The sequence below is a fragment of the Cricetulus griseus genome, chromosome 3 (genome assembly GCF_003668045.3).
Source record: "Cricetulus griseus strain 17A/GY chromosome 3, alternate assembly CriGri-PICRH-1.0, whole genome shotgun sequence".
Classification (NCBI taxonomy): Eukaryota; Metazoa; Chordata; class Mammalia; order Rodentia; family Cricetidae; genus Cricetulus; species Cricetulus griseus.
In genome coordinates this window covers 119,657,941-119,665,106 of record NC_048596.1, presented here as the reverse complement: position 1 = coordinate 119,665,106, position 7,166 = coordinate 119,657,941, and the positions used below count along the sequence as shown (strand labels likewise).

Here is a 7,166-nt window from a genome sequence, read left to right as displayed (position 1 = left end):
GCTAATTAAATGAACTATAAAATTCCAAAGATAATCATGACATAAAATAGTATCTCAAATAAGTTTGCAGTTGTGACTATCAGCACTGCTCATTTCAGGCAATGCTAATTCATTACACTTGTAAGGAACTTTCACAGTGCTGGACATTTCCATGTTGAGTACTGGTGATTATCTCCATTTATAGAACATAAAGAAGGGAAGTGGCTTGCCCCAGGGTTCAGGCTAAAACGGACTATGCTGAGAAATATACAATAGAATGGTGGTTAAGATCTTAGACTTCAGATTGGAAGGATATAAATCTTAGCTTTACTACTACTTTGCTATGCAATATTGGTAACATTCCTTAGCCACATTATGTGTTCAATGTTTTTACCTCTAATAGGTTGTTGAGGAGTTAAACTAAGGTAATTGATTAAAGGTACTGGGAGCTGCATCTCGGGGGGGAGAAAGCATTTGCTCAATAAACTGTACATATTAATCATTGGACTGGGATTTTCAGAGTCCTGAGCGCTTTGCACAATAGAGCTTCAAAGGGAGCATACAGAAAACTCTGCCCTAAAGTTAAAATTAACTGGAAATTGTGGCTATAAGTTTATTCTTATGTAAGAGGTGGTGATGGTAGGCACCAGTAATATATGCTGAGCACATCAGAGATACACAGACTGTGCAAATACTCTCTATGCCTATATATTCCAATGATATGACTGGTTTCCCTTTAATATACATTATCAAATAGACATAAAACATAAAGAGGAATTTCAACTCTCCAAGAGCTGGAAGCTGCCTACTTGTGATAGAAACAGGCTGTCTTGTAAGCCTCTGGCATGTGTCCTCAGAAGAAAAAGGGAAATTCTGTGGGTGGCATAAATGGGGGAAGACCCTGGAGACATAGAAAAGATACTATCCAGAAAGAAAGTTACAATACTATCACATGATGGAGCTGAGATTTGAATTTGGATTTGCTTCAACTTCTTGATCTATATACATTTACTGGTATTCTGCATTTCCTTTTCCTTTAAAAAAGAGATACAAATGTGTGGATTGGATGATAACAATTGCTAACACTAAATGTAATGTGATATGTGTGAAGAGTCTATCACAGTGCCAGGTACACAGGGGGTACTCACAGTCATGTAGCGCATACTGAACAGATGTCAACTTACTTAGCCTGGGTTACAAGCATCATAGAGGAACGCAAGAGCATATATGGCTGACGTTAGACATGGATTTCGAGAAGTGAAATTTTGATTCTACAATTTGACAATTGTACGACAAGGGAAGAAATACTGCTCAAGTATGAAGTCACTTAGAGGGGCATCCCTGAGGTTGCGGAAATCCAAAGAGTGAAACATCTGCTGGAATGCGCATGAGCAAGGAGAGTGCAAGCAGGTGCACTACACACCCATGCGGAAGTAGTTGGGAAAAAACTGGTGCTCAAAAATACTCTAAACTAAAACAGCAGAGGCTTCATGGCTCTGTTCATCAAGCAGTTGACCAAGGAAACTAGAGGCATGCTGTGTGAATGGAAGTGATACATAACTAACCTAGGGGAAGACCCTGACACAATTCCATACAGTTTTGTTTTTATTCTTACCTCCCCTGTAAGAACCCAATCCGAAAGACTGGAAGGCCAGGACAATGTTATTGGTCACATATGATAGGAAGAAGGTGGAGGCCTGAGAAAAAGCTAAGTAAGCTCAGAGCTGCCAGGGTCAAAGGGGCACCAGAGACCAGCAGCTGCTGGTGAGCAGCTTCTACAGGCTCATGTCAGAACCTTCACTTTTATAATGGTGATGTGCACCATTCTCGAACAAACAAAAACACTGGTACCTGGCATGTGTGTTAAGGAAATTGCCATGGATTCTGGATTGGGAAGAGATGGGAGAATGGCAAAGGTTGAATCCAGATAAATGACCATGTAAAATTATACACTAAAGCCTCAAGGTGGAAATGATGGTACAGTGGTCCAGGAAGTGATCCTTAGTGGAAAAGTAAGGCATCTGGACAATAGTGGAACTGTTTCATTATGAAAAAATGTCAAATACACAAAAAAATAGTAACATGAAAGTGAAGTCAGAATCCACCAGAAAACCAGCCCATGGCATGCCTTCCTTTCTTAGGGTCATTTTAAAAACTATTGTATGTATATTTGATATTATAACTACATCATCTTCTCCCTTCATCCCATCCATCCAAAGCCTCCCATGTCACCCTCTTTACTCTCTTTCAAATTTATAGCCTCTTTTTTCATTAATTGTCGTTTTACACTCACACCATAGACACACAGATGCACACACACACACACACACACACACACACACACACACACACACACACTTTCCTAAATATATAAATACAACCTTCTCAGTCTACAAAATATTACTTGTACAGATATGTTTTCGGGGTGACCATCTGTATTGGATACCTCGTTGATTTTGGGAGGACTATTTCTCCCAATCTCCCCAAATACAATCTGAATGTTTGTGCTTAGTCACAGATAAGGGTAATCCTCACCCCTCATCAAAGAAACATCTCTTTGCAACAGACAGAGCCCATTACAGAAAACAATAACCAATTGAAACACAAATTTGTTGAGCCCAGTTTCAGATGATAAACATACAACACAAATCCTGCACCTAAGTCTCAGGAAACACTACAGGAGAAGGGTTAGAAACATTTAAGAGATTTGCTGTGAGGGTGTGTCTCCTAGGAATGCCACAAGGAACGCCCATTAAGTCTCACCATCATGAATGCCTAAAACATGACTTGAACAAGGATAACCTCACGTGACATGATAAAATGTATGGAAGAAATCTATAGGTTTACTTTTCCCAACACCCCTTGAGCAAGTGAGAAGCAAATATAAATCTTAAATAAATCAGTATGTATCTCTAAAAATTAAAGTCTTGTTAAAAAATGTGACTACACTGCTGTTTTCATATCTGAAAAATTTAGTAGGTCCTTAACAGCATCAAATATCTAATTAGCACTCAAATGTACCCCATTGTCTCATAATTTGTGTTTTTAAAATTTCCTTTGGTGATCAGTATTCAAACAAAGTCCACAAACTGCATGTTGTCCATGTCCCCTAAGGTATTATAGCCTAGAGATTACTCTTCCATTTTGTAAAGGTTTCCTTGGGAAAAAAAAAAAGAGATTGTTAGTGTGGCAGATTTTGCTGCACAGTAGCTTTTTCTAGATGTGTCTTATGAGTTCTTCAGCATATTTGTCTACCCCATCCCTGCTTCTGTAAGCTTGCTATGACAGTAAGATTTTTGATTAGGGTTTACGTTTCTAGTACACTACAGATGACAAAACATACTTTCACTGGTGGGCACACGTCTGACTCTCCTTTCTGTTCAGATGAAGTGGTCAATGCAAAGGCTACCATTCTGCTCAATCAGGAATCGTCCACTCAGCTTTTTATGCCGTGTTTTTTTTTTTTTTTTTTTTTTTTGGAGATATCAAGAAGCATTACATTCATGCACTAATTCATTTAGGCTTAAAATGATGGTGTTGTGGGCTGGGGAGATAGTTCAGAGGGTAAAGTGATAACCAAGAAAACATAAGACCCTGAGTTTGGATGCCCAACTTGCACATAGATGCCAGGTATGGCAGCATAAACCTGCAGTCCTAGTGCTGGGGATGTAAAGACAGAAAGGTTTCTGGGACTTCCTGAGCAGCTAGTCTTGTCCAGTCAGTGACATCAAGGTCTAAGGAGAGACCTAGTCTCAAAAAATAGTCTTGTCCTTGTTTTAGTCTTATTTGGGCCCTATTCCCTTCAGATCTGTTTCTCAGCCACTATGAAGTGAACAAACTTCTCCCACCACCTATCTTTGCCATGGCCTACTACTGTGTGACCAGAGGCACAATGCAATGAGACCAAGAAAATGAGACCTCTGAAATGAGAGCCAATATACACACAGCCAGGGAAAGCTCACTAACACACCTGGCAAACAGCCATCTAGTTATACAACAGAAGCATCAAGTAGCATAATCCTCTACAAATTCACCTATATTAGCAGGTCATTATTTTTCATTGCTGAGTAGTAGCAGATGGAAAGCTTGTGTCAATATTCACCCGCAGAAGGACATCTGGATTGCTTCTAGTTGGGAAACATTATTGGGAAAAGTTTTGTGAAGATTTTGTGTAGAGAGTGCTGTGCAAGGAAAGTTCTCAATTACCTAGGATATATGTGCAGAAACACAATTGCTGATTCATGCAGTAGTTACACGTTCAATTTTAAAGAAATTTCCAGGCAGGTTTCAGGGTACTTATGCCATTTTTCATTCCCAACAGCCATATGTGCGGGAACCAGTTTCTCTACTCTCTCACTGTCATCTTTTTGGGTTTTATTTTCTTTTGTGTCTCTGACTGTTTAAATTTCTCAGCACCATTCACTGAAAAGTTATTTGAAAACCACGGATTGTGCACACAGTTGACAAAAGCCACAGGTCTCTGAAACACTCAGTTTATTATGTTTATAATCTATTTGCTCTCTGTTCTTCATTACTCCCTGCTCTGCCTTTAAGGATTACTGCCAGGAATATTTGGGGGTTCTGGCTTACCTCCATGCCTTTGCTGCTACTAGGGTAAAAACAGTGTGTTCTTCGGGTGCCTCCACTTGCTTAATGAGTTGGGAGTAAAGGTGACAAAATTAAACTGGAGGGTGCTGGCACCCTAAATTTCCACAGTGCCTCCTCAGACAGAACCCCACTGAATATACACAGGACTTGCCACATCACTCTCTGGTAGAGTAGAAACCTCGCTGCTCCAGTCCTTTCCATTCATCTTACTCCAGAAGGGGTGGTTTCCTGCTGGGTTTCCTTTCTCATTGATTTTTCTCTGCCACCCTCCCAGCAGGGTGATTGGAAAAGAGCAAGTCTAGGTTTCCCACTGGAAATTTGCTGGAATGGCCGAGTGTGGGCACATAATTGTTCTGTGGCTTTTGACAAGAGTATGATGCTTATTGTCTAGAAAGTTTCTATCTTCCTTGCATGCTCATTTGCTATTCATTAGGATACCAACAGAGCACAGGGTTTTGAAGGGACCCTTAGTTTGAATTTACTGGCCCTTTGAAATTGCCTTTCTCCTGTTCCAAATCTGCTATACATGAGGCTCACAAGGAAATCCTAGGGTTTCCTTTATGTTACATAGCCCAATATTCTTTTTTTTAAAAAAATCTTTCAGTATCTTGTGTTAGATATAAATACAATGTCCAGGGATTTTACTTGTACTTAGAGGCAAGGAATATAGAAAAATGCAAGTACTACATTTTCCTAGAGGCAAAAGTCTATTTTTTTTAACAGGGGAGAACTTGAACACAGTCCCCCACTACCACAAATGATGCAGAGAAATCACAGTGGCCAGCACACCCTGAATGCAATGGAGAAGCCTTGCCCTGAGAAAACCACCTTCATGATCATGTTATCTCCCCTGCCAGGTAAGTATCAGACATCTAATATTAATACCAGAAATGGTCACTATTTTCATTAAGAGAAGAATCCTGCATCTACTAACACTTCTTGTAACAAACTTTCTTTGTGCTGCCCACCAGCTCACAAGTAAAGATATGGAAATTTAATATTAGTTATGAATGCCCAGCCTTAGTTTAGACCTGACCCACTAGCTCTTACAATTTACTTTAATCGGTTCCTCATCATCTATGTTTTGCCTCAGAGTTGCACCAATTCTAATTGTTCTTAATAATAGAACCACTCAGAGTCAGATATTGGGTTAATGCTGAAGACCAGAGAAGCAAAGTGGCCAGCCACTAGAGAGTTCTCATCTCCACCAATGATCAGGCCAAAAGGTGATCCTGTCCTCACTATTCATCCTCACACTGATTAGACTGCCCTGCTCCTCAGATTGCATGTCTACATCTCTCGCTTGTCTCCTCCCACCTTATATTCCTCTCTCCACACAGCCATCTCACTCCTGTCTTCACTTCTCTAGTTCTGGGACTAAAGACATGGGATCCCAAGTGCTGGGATCACCTTTGTGTGAGCTACATTTACCTTTTAGACAGATTCAAACTTGTGTAGCCCAGGGTGACTTTGAACTAACAGAAATTTGTCTGCCTCTTTTTCCAGAGTGTGCACCACCACTGCCTAGCCTCTATGGCTAACTAGTGTGGCTGCTGGGATTAAAGGTGTGTACCACCACTGCCTGGCCTCTCTATGTCTAACTAATGTCGCTAGCTTTGCACTATGATCTTCAGGCAAGCTTGTTTTTTAGATCATAAACAAAATAGCAACATACCTCAGAGCTTTTTACCATTCTTTCATTCTGTATGTCCTACTTCTCTGCTTTCTCCCTGTCTGCCTGGCTAGCTGGACCCTGGTGTATCACTCTATTTCTCCTTCTTTCTCTCTTGACCCAAGCCTAGACTCTTCCTCCTGCTTATTCTCCATTCCCACCAGCAATGCCTACTCCTCTTCTTCCCAGGTTTTGGGCATTCATCTTTTTATTAGACCAAATCAGAAGCCCTAGATAGGCGAGATGAACCAGCAATGCATCTTCACATAGTTAAACAAATGCAGCATAAACAAATACAACACACATTTACATAGTTAATGTCATATTCTATAACATAAACAAATTTGATGCATCTTTATATAGTTAAAATAATATTCCACAACAACTTCCCATCTGTCTTGCTGTCTTGGTAGTCATTGCTAGAGCCCTTGATCTCTGTATAGTCAGGTGCTCTTCATTCTTTATTTTACTATCTATGTAAGTGTGTGTGTGTGTGTGTGTGTGTGTGTGTGTGTGTGTGTAGACAATGCTGTAGTGTGAGAAATAGCAATGTGATTCTGGAAAACAAGTTTGAAGATTTTTCTTTTGCTTTGTGGTTTTGGCATTTACATTTTGTACTTTGCATGTAGCACACAAATCATTTCAAATCTAGTTGAAGTAATTTTAGTATCTATAGTTGTGTAAATTTCTATGCATGCTGCATAATTTAAGGCTCATTTGTCTTACTGTCCTTTGAATTTTAAGGATTTTTTATTTATATCTTGATTTTGGATGTATTTCATAATTATATAGAGTAGAACACAATTCCAAGTTAAATACCTTAAGTAAGGTGTGTATAGGTGCCTGGTGTTCTCCTGTGCTCCCTCTTTGTGCTCCTCCCAACACTGACTTGAAGTATTAAATTCTT

General features: G+C 39.8%; 1 pseudogene; it reads right to left on the bottom strand.

The window, feature by feature from the left end:
- Positions 1-5,307: 5,307 nt before the first annotated feature.
- On the bottom strand, positions 5,308-5,452 carry LOC113830859 (annotated as a pseudogene).
- Positions 5,453-7,166: the final 1,714 nt, after the last annotated feature.